The sequence below is a fragment of the Vigna unguiculata genome, chromosome 8, assembly GCF_037176805.1.
Source record: "Vigna unguiculata cultivar grain cowpea cultivar isolate G323 ecotype 2 chromosome 8, ASM3717680v1, whole genome shotgun sequence".
Taxonomy (NCBI): Eukaryota; Viridiplantae; Streptophyta; class Magnoliopsida; order Fabales; family Fabaceae; genus Vigna; species Vigna unguiculata.
In genome coordinates this window covers 25828873-25844568 of record NC_140799.1, presented here as the reverse complement: position 1 = coordinate 25844568, position 15696 = coordinate 25828873, and the positions used below count along the sequence as shown (strand labels likewise).

At 30.3% G+C, this 15696-nt stretch overlaps 5 non-coding genes across 5 annotated transcripts; all 5 read right to left on the bottom strand.

The window, feature by feature from the left end:
* Nucleotides 1-6644: 6644 nt before the first annotated feature.
* On the bottom strand, nt 6645-6715 carry TRNAG-GCC (transfer RNA glycine (anticodon GCC)). The gene has a single exon. It is a non-coding gene; the product is annotated as a tRNA-Gly (tRNA).
* A 2947-nt stretch (nt 6716-9662) lies between these two features.
* On the bottom strand, nt 9663-9733 carry TRNAG-GCC (transfer RNA glycine (anticodon GCC)). Its single transcript has one exon. It is a non-coding gene; the product is annotated as a tRNA-Gly (tRNA).
* Nucleotides 9734-10800: 1067 nt separating this feature from the next.
* On the bottom strand, nt 10801-10871 carry TRNAG-GCC (transfer RNA glycine (anticodon GCC)). The gene has a single exon. It is a non-coding gene; the product is annotated as a tRNA-Gly (tRNA).
* A 1067-nt stretch (nt 10872-11938) lies between these two features.
* On the bottom strand, nt 11939-12009 carry TRNAG-GCC (transfer RNA glycine (anticodon GCC)). The gene has a single exon. It is a non-coding gene; the product is annotated as a tRNA-Gly (tRNA).
* A 1067-nt stretch (nt 12010-13076) lies between these two features.
* Nucleotides 13077-13147, bottom strand: TRNAG-GCC (transfer RNA glycine (anticodon GCC)). The gene has a single exon. It is a non-coding gene; the product is annotated as a tRNA-Gly (tRNA).
* Nucleotides 13148-15696: the final 2549 nt, after the last annotated feature.

Sequence of the window (15696 nt, the reverse complement as noted above, 5' to 3'; positions counted from 1 at the left end):
TAAACAAGATTTCTTAAATGGAATATATCAAGAAAAAAATGAATAGCTCAGAATCATGTTCTTCACATCGATCTGTGAACGAAGACGAACAATTGACCCAGAATTTGAAAACACATTAATTATGATAGCTCTCACATCGATGCACTAGTCGAGAATCAAACACGAGCATCTACAATACGAAGTAGGATAATATAGTACCACTACACCACCAATGCTTCATGGAATCAATTTCTCATTTGGACATATACTTTATAATGTTCATGATTATATTTATGAATGTTTAAGCTTTTTAATAAATAAAACTCTATAAATAGTATACCTTCTTTATGTTTTAAAATATTGAACCCACTCTTATCTTTAGAACAATCTATCATTATGTATTGAGAACGAAAATTAAAAACCAAAAATGGAACAAGAATGTGAAAGATTGGTTCTTTAGTTTCAAATGTATTAGCTAACATCTTTTATATAATTCACCCCACTATTGAAATTCAAAGCCTAACATTAAATAAAAAACTAACATTAATCACTAATGAGATTTTCGAATCGCAAAAAATGAAGGAAAAAAAAAAGAAGAGCTCAGAATCTTATTCTGCCTTATCAATTTGTGAACGATGACGTACAATTGACTCGGCAATTTTCAATCACCATAGCTCTAACCCACAAACATCAACCTAGAATCAAACTTGGGTCTGTGTCGTGGCACAATACTATTCTACTACCAGACCACTAGTGCGCTTAGTGAATTGAATTACTCATTTGGATATGGAATTTATAATATTCTTCAATATATTTATGGATGTCTAAGCTTTTAGTAAATAAAACTCCCTAAACAAGATTTCTTAATCGCAAAATATAAACAAAAATGAAGAGCTCTAAATCATGTTTAACATCATCGATTTGGGAACAATGATGTACAATTGACCCATCAATTGAAAAGACATTAGTCATCATAGCTCAAACCCACATGCACCATCCGGGAATCGAACCTGAGTTTGTACCATGGCAAGGTACTATTCTACAACTAGACCATTGGTGCACTTCGTGAATTGAATTATTCATTTGGATATGTAATTTATAATCTTCTTCATTATATTTACGAATGTCTATGCATTTAATAGAAAAGACTCTCTAAACAAGATTTCTTAATCAAAAAATATCATGAAAAAATGTAGAGCTTAAAATCATGTTCTTCATCATCGTTTTGTGAACAATGACGAACAATTGACCCCAAAATTTAAAACACATTAATCATCATAGCTTTCACAACGATGCACAAGACAAGAATCAAGCACAAAAATCTATAATACGTACTATGGTAGTATTCTACCACTAGACGACTCTTAAGGGAATCAATTTCTCATTTAGACATAAACATTATAATATTCATCATTATATTTGTGAATGTTTACGATTTTTAATAAATAAAACTTTATAAGTATTATTTGTTTTTTATGTTTTAAAATATTGAATCCACTCTTGTCTTTAGAATACATTATCATTATGTATTAAGGACGAAAATTTAAAAACCAAAAAATGAACAAGAATGTGAAAAGTTGGTTCTTTAGTTAAAAATTTATGAGCTATATAAATTTTTTTTTTATAGTTCGCTCTAGTATTGAAATTAAAAAAGTAACATGAAATAAAAGACTAATATTAATCACTGATGAGATTTCTTAATCGCAAAAATGAAGAAGAAAAGAAAACCTAAGAATCATGTTCAACATCATCGATTTGTGACTGATGACGTAAAATTGGCCCATCAACTGAAAAGATATCAATCATAATATCTCAAACCCATATGCACCATCCGGGAATCGAACCTAGGTATGTATCGTGGCAGAGTACTATTGAACCAATAGACCACTAGTGCACTTCGTGAATTGAATTATTCATTTGGATATGGAATTTATAATCTTCTTCACTATATTTACAAATGTCTATGCATTTAATAAATAAAACTCTTAATGATTAGAAAATGAAAAAATGGAGAGCTTAGAATTGTTAGAAAATGATTACTCAAATAATACTAATAATAATAAAAATATAAAATGATATAATAATAAGGGTTAAGTATGTTTTTAGTCCCTGAACTTTGACCTAAAATTGGAATTCTTCCTTTGTCGAAACTTTGATAAATTTTGGTCCCTAAACTTTAAAAATGAATGAATGTAGTCCTTTTAACCCAGTTTTGTTAACTTTTTTTAGGTTTCGAACACATTTCTCAGTAAATATTGAGCCGAGAATGTGTCAAACGGCGTAAACAACTCCAATATTAACATGAAACACATTCCACATATTGAAAAAAGTCAACGTAATTGGTTTAAAAGGACTATATTCATTCATTTTTAAAGTTTTGAGACCAAAATTTATCAAAGTTCGACCAACAATAAATTCCAATTTTTGGCAAAAGTTCAGTGACTAAAAACTTACTTAACCCTAATAATAATTATTAAATCAATAATAATACTAAGAATATATATTAAACAATGAATATTAATAAGAGATCAACAATTATAATAACAATAAAGAGATAAAAAGTAAATGAGAAAAGGAGTAGAAATAGCCTGGGTTGAGGCATACATAACGCTATCCTTAGACAGAAAACGCCCTTACTGCACAAGGCTAAACAAATATACAATCATATGTGTTTCAAATAAAATGTGTTTCTCTCCCAAGATACAACAACCCGTCAGATTGATCAAGTGCAGCGAAGGATCTCCGAACCTTATGAACACCACTGTCTTAAAGATAATATAGAGAAGAAAAGAAGAACACTTCTGAGAAAACTCTAGTATTTGTGGTTGTTTTGTTGTTGTTGTTTTTTCCCCATGCACCTAGGTGGTATTTATAGGTAGAAAAGGGAGACAAATGAGTAAATTGTAATAAGAATATAGTCGTTAACCATAAAAAACATTAACCCATAAATTAAAGGTCTATAAAAACATGAGCAATAATAAATTTTTTATTTTTATTTTTTATTTTTTAAATTATATTAAAATATTTCTAACAAGAATCATGTTCTTCATGATCGTTTTGTGAACAATGACGAACAATTGACCCATAAATTTAAAAAACAAATTAATCACCATAGCTCTCACAACGATGCACAAGCTGAGAATCAAGCACGAACATCTATAGTACGTAGTAGGGAAGTATTCTACCACTAGACTACTAGTGCCTCATTAAATCAATTTCTCATTTGGACATAGATTTTATAATGTTCATCATTTTATTTATGAATTTTTAAGCTTCTTAATAAATAAAATTTTATAAGTATTATACCTTCTTTATGTTTTAAAATATTGAACCCACTCTTATCTTTAGAATACACTATCACTATGTATTGAGGAAAAAAATTTTAAAAACAGAAAACAAACACGAATATGAAAGATTAGTTCTTTAGTATAAAATTTGTGAGCTATATAAACATTTTTTATTATTCACCTTGGGATTGAAATTAATAGACTAACATTAAATATAAGACTAATATTAATCACTAATGAGATTTCTTAATTGCAAAAAATGAAGAAGAAATAAATAGTTGAGAATCATATTCTAGATCATCGATTTGTGACTGATGACGTAAAATTGACCCATCAACTGAACAAACATGAATCATCATAGCTCAAACCGACAAGCACCACCCGAGATTCGAATCCGTGTCTGTAACGTGGCAGGGTACCATTCTACCACTAGACCATTGGTGCACTTCGTGGGTTGAATTATTCATTTGGATATGGAATTTATAATCTTCTTTATTATAAATACGAATGTCTAAGCTTTTAATAAATAAAACTCTCTAAACAAGATTTCTTAATCGCATAATATAATGAAAAAATGTAGAGCTTAGAATCATATTCTTCATCATCGTTTTGTGAACGATGACGAACAATTGACCCAAAAATTTAAAACACATTAATCACCATAAGTCTCACAACGATGCACAAGCCGAGAATCAAGCCCGAAGATGTACAATACCTAGTCGGGTAGTATTCTACCACTACACCACTAGCGCTTCATGGAATCAATTTCTCATTTCGACATAAACCTTATAATGTTCGTCATTATGTTTATGAATGTTTGAGATTTTTAACAAATAAAACATTTGAAGTATTGTACCTTCTTTATGTTTTTAAACAGTGAACCCACTCTTATCTTTAGAATATACTATCAATATATGTTGAGGACAAAAATTTAAAAACCAAAAAACGAATAAGAATGTGAAATATTGGTTCTTTAGTTTAAAATATGTGAGAAATATAAACCTTTTTTATATACTTAACCCTGCTATTAAAAAACTAACATGAAATAAAAGACCAATATTAATCACTAATGAGATTTCTTAATCGCAAAAAATGAAGAAGAAAAAAAAAAACCTGAGAATCATGTTCAACATCATCGATTTGTGACTGATAATGTAAAATTGACACATCAACTGAACAAACATGAATCATCATAGCTCAAATTCACATGCACCAGCCGACAATCGAACCCGGGTCTGTACGTATTATGGTTGTATTCTAGCATTAGACGACTCTTCATTGAATCAATTTCTCATTTGGACATAGACTTTATAATGTTCATCATTATATTTATGAATGTTTACGATTTTTAATAAATAAAACTTTATAAGTATTATACCATTTTTATGTTTTAAAATATTGAATCCACTCTTATCCTTAGAATACACTATCATTATGTGTTGAGGACGAACACGAATGTAAAATTTAAAACACATTAATCACCATAACTCTCACAACGATGCACAAGTCGAGAATCAAGCACGAAAATCTGCAACACGTATTATGGTTGTATTCTAGCTTTAGACGACTCTTCATGGAATCAATTTCTCATTTGGACAAAGACTTTATAATGTTCATCATTATATTTATCAAGTTTACGATTTTTAATAAATAAAACTTTACAAGTATTATGCCTTTTTTATGTTTTAAAATATTGAATCCACTCTTATCCTTACAACACACTATCATTAAATATTGAGGACGAAAATTTAAAAACCAAAAATGAAGAAGAATGTGAAAGGTTGGTTCTTTAGTTAAAAATTTATGAGCTATATAAACATTTTTTTATAGTTCACCTTCTTATTGAAATTAAAAAAGTAACATTAAATAAAAGACTAATATTAATCACTAATGAGATTTCTTAATCGCAAAAAATGAAGAAGAAAAAAAAACCTGAGAATCATGTTCAACATCATTGATTTTTAACTGATGACATAAAATTGACCCATGAACTGAACATACATGAATCATTATAGCTCAAATTCACATGCATCAGCCGACAATCGAAACCCGGGTCTATACCATGGCAGGGTACCATTCTACAGCTAGACCATTGGTGCATTTTGTGAGTTGAATTATTCATTTTGTTATAAAACTTATAATCTTCTTCATTATATTTGTGGATGTCTAAGGTTTTAGAAAATAAAACTCCGTAAACAAGATTTCTTAATCGCAATATCAAAAAAAAATGAAGAGCTCATAAACACGTTCAACATCATCGATTTGTGAACAATGACGTACAATTGACCCATCAATTGAAAAGACATTAGACATAAGAGCTCACAGCCACATGCACCAACGAGGAATCAAACCCGGGTCTGTACCGTGGCAGGGTACTATTCTACCACTAGACCACTGGTGCACTTCGTGAATTGAATTATTCATTTGATTATGGAATTTATAATCTTCTTCATAATATTTACGAATGTCTAAGCTTTTAATAAAAAAAGCTGCCTAAACAAGATTTCTTAATTGAAAAATATCATGAAAAAATGTAAAGCTTAGAATCATGTATTTCATCATCGTTTTATAAACGATGACGAAAAATTCACCCAAAAATTTCAAACACATTAATCACCATATCTCTCACAACGATGCACAAGACGAGAATCAAGCACAAAAATCTGCAACACGTATTATGGTTGTATTCTACCGTTAGACGACTCTTCATGGAATCAATTTATCATTTGGACATAGACTTTATAACGTTCATCATTTAATTTATCAATGTTTACGATTTTTAATAAATAAAACATTACAAGTATTATACCTTTTTTATGTTTTAAAATATTGAATCCACTCTTATCCTTAGAACAAACTATCATTATGTATTGAGGAAGAAAATTTAAAAACAAAAAATGAACAAGAATTTTAAAGGTTGGTTCTTTAGTTAAAAATTTATGAGCTATATAAACATTTTTTTATAGTTCACCTTCTTATTGAAATTAAAAAAGTAACATTAAATAAAAGACTAATATTAATCACTAATGAGATTTCTTAATCGCAAAAAATGAAGAAGAAAAAAAAAGTTGAGAATGATGTTCAACATCATCAATTTGTGATTGATGACGTAAATTTAACCACTCTACCACTAGACCATTGGTGCATTTTGTGAGTTGAATTATTCATTTCGTTATCAAACTTATAATCTTCTTCATTATATTTGTGGATGTCTATGGTTTTAGAAAATAAAACTCCGTAAACAAGATTTCTTAATTGCAATATATCAACAAAAAATGAAGAGCTCAGAATCATGTTAACCATCATCGATTTGTGAACGATGACGTACAATTGAGCCATCAATTGAAAAGACATTAGACATCATAGCTCATACCCACATGTACCAGCCGGGAATCGAACCCGGGTCTGTACCGTGGCAGGGTACTATTCTACCACTAAACCACTAGTGCACTTCGTGAATTGAATTATTCATTTGATTATGGAATTTATAATCTTCTTCATTATATTTACGAATGTCTAAGCTTTTAATAAAAAAAACTGCCTAAACAAGATTTCTTAATCAAAAAATATCATGAAAAAATGTAGAGCTAAGAATCATGTTCTTCATCATCATTTTGTGAACGATGATGAAAAATTCACCCCAAAATTTAAAACACATTAATCAACATAACTCTCACAACGATGCACAAGACGAGAATCAAGCACGAAAATCTGCAACACGTATTATGGTTGTATTCTCGCATTAGACGACTCTTCATGGAATCAATTTCTCATTTAGACATAGACTTTATAATGTTCATCATTATATTTATGAATATTTACGATTTTTAATAAATAAAACTGTACAAGTATTATACCTTTTTTTATGTTTTAAAATATTGAATCCATTCTAATCCTTAGAACACACTATCATTATGTATTGAGGACGAAAATAAAAAACCAAAAACGAAAAAGAATGTTAAAGGTTGGTTCTTTAGTTAAAAATTTATGAGCTATATAAACATTTTTTTTATAGTTCACCTTCTTTTTTAAATTAAAAAAGTAATATTTAATAAAAGACTAATATTAATCACTAATGAGATTTCTTAATCGCAAAAAATGAAGAAGAAAAAAAAACCCTGAGAATCATGTTCAACATCATTGATTTTTGATTGATGACATAAAGTTGACCCATCAATTGAAAAGACATTATACATCACAGCTCACACCCACATGCACCAGCCGGGAATCAAACCCGGGTCTGTACCGTGGCAGGGTACTATTCTACCACTAGACCATTTTTGCACTTCGTGAATTGAATTATTCATTTGATTATGGAATTTAAAGTCTTCTTCATAATATTTACGAATGTCTAGCTTTTAATAAAAAAAGCTCACTAAACAAGATTCTTAATTGAAAAATATCATGAAAAAATGTAGAGCTTAGAATCATGTACTTCATCATCATTTTGTGAACGATCACGAAAAATTCACCCCAAAATTTCAAACACATTAATCACCATATCTCTCACAACGATGCACAAGACGAAAATCAAGCACAAAAATCTGCAACACGTATTATGGTTGTATTCTAGCATTAGACGACTCTTCATGGAATCAATTTCTCATTTAGACATAGACTTTATAATGTTCATCATTTAATTTATCAATGTTTACGATTTTTAATAAATAAAACTTTACAAGTATTATACCTTTTTTATGTTTTAAAATATTGAATCCACTCTTATCCTTAGAACAAACTATCATTATGTATTGAGGAAGAAAAATTAAAAACCAAAAATGAACAAGAATTTAAAAGGTTGGTTCTTTAGTTAAAAATTTATGAGCTATATAAACATTTTTTTATAGTTCACCTTCTTATTGAAATTAAAAAAGTAACATTAAATAAAAGACTAATATTAATCACTAATGAGATTTCTTAATCGCAAAAAATGAAGAAGAAAAAAATAGTTGAGAATGATGTTCAACATCATCAATTTGTGATTGATGACGTAAATTTGACCACTCTACCACTAGACCATTGGTGCATTTTGTGAGTTGAATTATTCCTTTTGTTATAAAATTTATAATCTTCTTCATTATATTTGTAGATGTCTAAGCTTTTAGAAAATAAAACTCCCTAAACAAGATTTCTTAATCGCAAAATATCAACAAAAAATGAAGAGCTCAGAATCATGTTCAACATCATCAATTTGTGAACGATGACCTCAAGTGACCCATCAATTGAAAAGACATTATACATCATAGCTCACACCTACATGCACCATCCGGGAATCAAACCCGGGTCTGTACCGTGGCAGGGTACTGTTCTACCACTAGACCACTGGTGCACTTCGCGAATTGATTTATTCATTTGATTATGGAATTTATAATCTTCTTCATTATATTTACGAATGTCTAAGCTTTTAATAAAAAAAGCTGCCTAAACAAGATTTCTTAATCGAAAAATATCATGAAAAAATGTAGAGCTAAGAATCATCTTCATCATCATCGTTTTGTGAACGATGACGAAAAATTCACCCCAAAATTTAAAACACATTAATCACCATAACTCTCGCAACGATGCACAAGACGAGAATCAAGCACGAAAATCTGCAACACCTATTATGGTTGTATTCTAGCATTAGACGACTCTTCATGGAATCAATTTCTCATTTGGACATAGACTTCATAATGTTCATCATTATATTTATGAATGTTTACGATTTTTAATAAATAAAACTGTACAAGTATTATACCTTTTTTATGTTTTAAAATATTGAATCCACTCTTATCCTTAGCACACACTATCATTATGTATTAAGGACAAAAATTTAAAAAGCAAAAATGAACAAGAATGTGAAAGGTTGCTTCTTTAGTTAAAAATTTATGAGCTATATAAACATTTTTTTTATAGTTCACTTTCTTATTGAAATTAAAAAAGTGGCATTAAATAAAAGACTAATATTAATCACTAATGAGATTTCTTAATCGCAAAAAATAAAGAAGAAAAAAAAAGCTGAGAATCATGTTCAACATCATTGATTTGTGACTGATGACGGAAAATTGACCCATCAACTGAACACACATGAAGCATCACAGCTCAAATTCACATGCACCAGTCGACAATCGATCCAGGGTCTGTACCGTGGCAGGGTACCATTCTACCACTAGACCATTGGTGCATTATGTGAGTGGAATTATTCATTTTGTTATAAAATTTAAAATCTTCTTCATTATATATGTAGATGTCTAAGCTTTTAGAAAATAAAACTCCCTAAACAAGATTTCTTGATCGCAAAATATCAACAAAAAATGAAGAGCTCAGAATCATGTTCAACATCATCAATTTGTGAACGATGACGTACAATTGACCCATCAATTGAAAAGACATTATACATCATAGCTCACACCCACATGCACCAGCCGGGAATCGAACTCGGGTCTGTACCGTGGCAGGGTACTATTCTACCACTAGACCACTGGTGCACTTCGCAAATTGATTTATTCATTTGATTATGAAATTTATAATCTTCTTCATTATATTTACGAATGTCTAAGCTTTTAATAAAAAAAGTTGCCTAAACAAGATTTCTTAATCGAAAAATATCATGAAAAAATGTAGAGTTAAGAATCATCTCCATCATCATCGTTTTGTGAACGATGACGAAAAATTCACCCCAAAATTTAAAACACATTAATCACCACAACTCTCACAATGATGCATAAGAAGAGAATCATGCACGAAAATCTTCAACACGTATTATGGTTATATTCTAGCATTAGACGACTCTTCATGGAATCAATTTCTCATTTGGACATAGACTTTATAATGTTCATCATTATATTTATGAATGTTTACGATTTTTAATAAATAAAACTATACAAGTATTATACCTTTTTTATGTTTTAAAATATTGAATCCACTCTTATCCTTAGCACACACTATCATTATGTATTAAGGACAAAAATTTAAAAAGCAAAAATGAACAAGAATGTGAAAGGTTGCTTCTTTAGTTAAAAATTTATGAGCTATATAAACATTTTTTTTATAGTTCACTTTCTTATTGAAATTAAAAAAGTGGCATTAAATAAAAGACTAATATTAATCACTAATGAGATTTCTTAATCGCAAAAAATAAAGAAGAAAAAAAAAGCTGAGAATCATGTTCAACATCATTGATTTGTGACTGATGACAGAAAATTGACCCATCAACTGAACACACATGAAGCATCACAGCTCAAATTCACATGCACCAGTCGACAATCGATCCAGGGTCTGTACCGTGGCAGGGTACCATTCTACCACTAGACCATTGGTGCATTATGTGAGTGAAATTATTCATTTTGTTATAAAATTTAAAATCTTCTTCATTATATATGTAGATGTCTAAGCTTTTAGAAAATAAAACTCCCTAAACAAGATTTCTTGATCGCAAAATATCAACAAAAAATGAAGAGCTCAGAATCATATTCAACGTCATCGATTTGTGAACGATGACGTACAATTGACCCATCAATTGAAAAGACATTATACATCATAGCTCACACCCACAAGCACCAGCCGGGAATCGAACCCGGGTCTGTACCGTGGCAGGGTACTATTCTACCACTAGACCACTGGTGCACTTCGCGAATTGATTTATTCATTTGATTATGAAATTTATAATCTTCTTCATTATATTTACGAATGTCTAAGCTTTTAATAAAAAAAGCTGCCTAAACAAGATTTCTTAATCGAAAAATATCATGAAAAAATGTAGAGCTAAGAATCATCTTCATCATCATCGTTTTGTGAACGATGACGAAAAATTCACCCCAAAATTTAAAACACATTAATCACCATAACTCTCACAACGATGCACAAGACAAGAATCAAGCATGAAAATCTGCAACACGTATTATGGTTGTATTCTAGCATTAGACGACTCTTCATGGAATCAATTTCTCATTTGGACATAGACTTTATAATGTTCATCATTATATTTATGAATGTTTACGATTTTTAATAAATAAAACTGTACAAGTATTATATCTTTTTTATGTTTTAAAATATTGAATCCACTCTTATCCTTAGCACACACTATTATTATGTATTGAGGACGAAAATTTAAAAACCAAAAATGAACAAGAATGTGAAAGGTTGGTTCTTTAGTTAAAAATTTATGAGCTACATAAACATTTTTTTTATAGTTCACCTTCTTATTGAAATTAAAAAAGTAACATTAAATAAAAGACTAATATTAATCACTAATGAGATTTCTTAATCGCAAAAAATGAAGAAGAAAAAACAAGCTGAGAATCATGTTCAACATCATTGATTTGTGACTGATGACGTAAAATTAACCCATCAACTGAACACACATGAATCATCAAAGCTCAAATTCACATGCACCAGCCTCCAATCGAACCAGGGTTTGTACCGTGGCAGGGTACCATTCTACCACTAGACCATTGGTGCATTTTGTGAGTTGAATTTTTCCTTTTGTTATAAAATTTATAATCTTCTTCATTATATTTGTAGATGTCTAAGCTTTTAGAAAATAAAACTCCCTAAACAAGATTTCTTAATCGCAAAATAGCAACAACAAATGAAGAGCTTAGAATCATATTCAACGTCATCGATTTGTGAACGATGACGTACAATTGACCCATCAATTGAAAAGACATTATACATCATAGCTCACACCCACATGCACCAGCCGGGAATCGAACCCGGGTCTGTACCGTGGCAGGGTACTATTCTACCACTAGACCACTGGTGCACTTCGCGAATTGATTTATTCATTTGATTATGGAATTTATAATCTTCTTCATTATATTTACGAATGTCTAAGCTTTTAATAAAAAAAGCTGCCTAAACCAGATTTCTTAATCGAAAAATATCATGAAAAAATGTAGAGCTAAGAATCATCTTCATCATCATCGTTTTGTGAACGATGACAAAAAATTCACCCCAAAATTTAAAACACATTAATCACCATAACTCTCACAACGATGCACAAGACGAGAATCAAGCACGAAAATCTGCAACACGTATTATGGTTGTATTCTAGCATTAGACGACTCTTCATGGAATCAATTTCTCATTTGGACATAGACTTTATAATGTTCATCATTATATTTATGAATGTTTACGATTTTTAATAAATAAAACTGTACAAGTATTATATCTTTTTTATGTTTTAAAATATTGAATCCACTCTTATCCTTAGCACACACTATTATTATGTATTGAGGACGAAAATTTAAAAACCAAAAATGAACAAGAATGTGAAAGGTTGGTTCTTTAGTTAAAAATTTATGAACTATATAAACATTTTTTTTATAGTTCACCTTCTTATTGAAATTAAAAAAGTAACATTAAATAAAAGACTAATATTAATCACTAATGAGATTTCTTAATCGCTAAAAATGAAGAAGAAAAAACAAGCTGAGAATCATGTTCAACATCATTGATTTGTGACTGATGACGTAAAATTAACCCATCAATTGAACACACATGAATCATCACAGCTCAAATTCACATGCACCAGCCGACAATCGAACCAGGGTTTGTACCGTGGCAGCGTACCATTCTACCACTAGACCATTGGTGCATTTTGTGAGTTGAATTATTCATTTTGTTATAAAATTTATAATGTTCTTCATTATATATGTAGATGTCTAAGCTTTTAGAAAATAAAACTCCCTAAACAAGATTTCTTAATTGCAAAATATCAACAAAAAATGAAGAGCTCAGAATCATGTTCAACATCATCGATTTGTGAACGATGACGTACAATTGACCCATCAATTGAAAAGACATTATACATCATAGCTCACACCCACATGCACCAGCCGGGAATCGAACCCGGGTCTGTACCGTGGCAGGGTACTATTCTACCACTAGACCACTGGTGCACTTCGCGAATTGATTTATTCATTTGATTATGGAATTTATAATCTTCTTCATTATATTTACGAATGTCTAAGCTTTTAATAAAAAAAGCTGCCTAAACAAGATTTCTTAGTCGAAAAATGTCATGAAAAAATGTAGAGCTTAGAATCATGTTCTTCATCATTGTTTTGTGAACGATGATAAAAAATTCACCCCAAAATTTAAAACACATAAACACCATATCTCTCACAAGGATGCACAAGACGAGAATCAAGCACGAAAATCTACAATACGTATTATGGTTGTATTCTACCACTCGACGACTCTTCATGGAATCAATTTCTCATTTGGACATAGACTTTATAGTGTTCATCATTATATTTACGAATGTTTACGATTTTTAATAAATAAAACTTTATCAGTATTATACCTTTTTTATGTTTTAAAATATTGAATCCACTTTTATCCTTAGAACACACTATCATTATGTATTGAGGACAAAAATTTAAAAACTAGAAATGAACAAGAATGTGAAAGGTTGGTTCTTTAGTTAAAAATTTATGAGCTATATAAATAATTTTTTTATAGTTCACCCTGCTATTGAAATTAAAAGAGTAACATTAAATAAAAGACTAATATTAATCGCTAATGGGATTTCTTAATCGCAAAAAATGAAGAAGAAAAGAAGAGCTTAGAATCATGTTCAACATCATCGATTTGTGACTGATGACGTACAATTGGCCCATCAATTGAAAAGATATCAATCATCATATCTCAAACCCACATGCATCAGCCGGGAATTGAACCCGCTACATTGGCACAAAACATAACCAATAAAACCAAACAATTAGTTTCACCAATTAAAACTAAACAATTAGTTCCAAAAATTAAAACCAAACAATTAGATCTAGCAATTAAAACCAAAGAAATTCAATAAGGGTTCACATTTCAACCACTCTATAAGTCACTTTTGATGGAGAGTTGACCCAAAGGTTAACTTTTCAAATCAAAGCTCCAACTCAAGGTTTGAGCATCCTAGCATCTTGGTTTAGTGATTTGAAACATGTTTGAGCCTTCAATTATCTCATTCCAAGCATTTTATAAGTTTTGAGTGTGATATGCTCATTTAAGGTTTTCTAGACTACCTAGAATTAGGATTTTTATTCTCCACTAGTTCTTTAGGAAAATTCATTTTTAGTAACTCATTAGCATCATATTAACCATGTCTAGATGTTAGAATCATGCATTTGCACACTGCTACACGTTTTGACCCTTGATCACACAAGCATACGCATAATTGGCTTAGTTTTCTTACTTGAAAGTGGGGTTTGGATAGTGATTTCGTGAAACTATGATTGTTGGAGGGTCCTAACGTTTTATTTTACCTATTACACCATATTGAAACGTGTTCAAAGCATTTACAACACTTAAAACTTTTTTTTTTGTCTTCATATGCATTTTAGGCACTCTTTACAAGCCATTTTGCACTTGAACTAGTCATTTTTTAATTCTCTTTATATTGTGTTCATTTGTTTGTTTCGAAAGCCCACTTCCATCATATTATGCATGGCCAAAGGATAAAATTACCATTTTCATACCCCATTTGAAACCCCACACACTCAATTTGAAGAAAAATCCTCATTTTAAGTCTTTAAAAGTTGAGATGAGAGTGTGATATGTGTTTTCTGTTTTGCATTGCTTCATTAGTATTATTGAATCATTTTAGAGTACATTTTGCTTTCCATTCACTAACAACTAACCCCTTAATTTGATATTTAGTAGTTTGAGACTAACTAGTTAGCCTAGTTTAGCCTATTTTAGCCTAGTTTTCTTGTATATAGGGAACTAACACACTAACTTGTATTGTGTGACTTTGGTGCACCTTAGAAACTCAAATTGAACAAATTAAAAGTGATTAGAGGTTTCTAAACAAACAAATCCAGCAAGGGTTCACATTTCAACCACTATAAAAGTCACTTTTGATGGAGAGTTGACTCAAAGGTTAACTTTTCAAGTCAAAGCTCCAAATCAATGTTTGAGCATCCTAGCATCTTGGTTTAGTGATTTGAAACATGTTTGAGCCTTCACTTATCTCATTCCAAGCATTTTACAAGTTTTGAGTGTGATATGCTCCTTTAAGGTTTTCTAGACTACCTAGAATTAGGATTTTTATTCTCCACTAGTTCTTTAGGAAAATTCACTATTTTAGTAACTCACTAGCATCATATTAACCATGTCTAGATGTTAGAATCATGCATTTGCACACTGCTACACGTTTTGACCCTTGATCACACAAGCATGCGCATAATTGGCTTAGTTTTCTTACTTGAAAGTGGGGTTTGGATAGTGATTTCATGAAACTATGATTGTTGGAGGATCCTAACTTTTTATTTTACCTATTACACCATATTGAAACGTGTTCAAAGCATTTACAACACTTGAAACTATTTTTTTTTTGTCTTCATATGCATTTTAGGCACTCTTTACAAGCCATTTTGCACTTGAACTAGTCATTTTTTAATTCTCTTTATATTGTGTTCATTTGTTTGTTTCTAAAGCCCACTTCCATCAT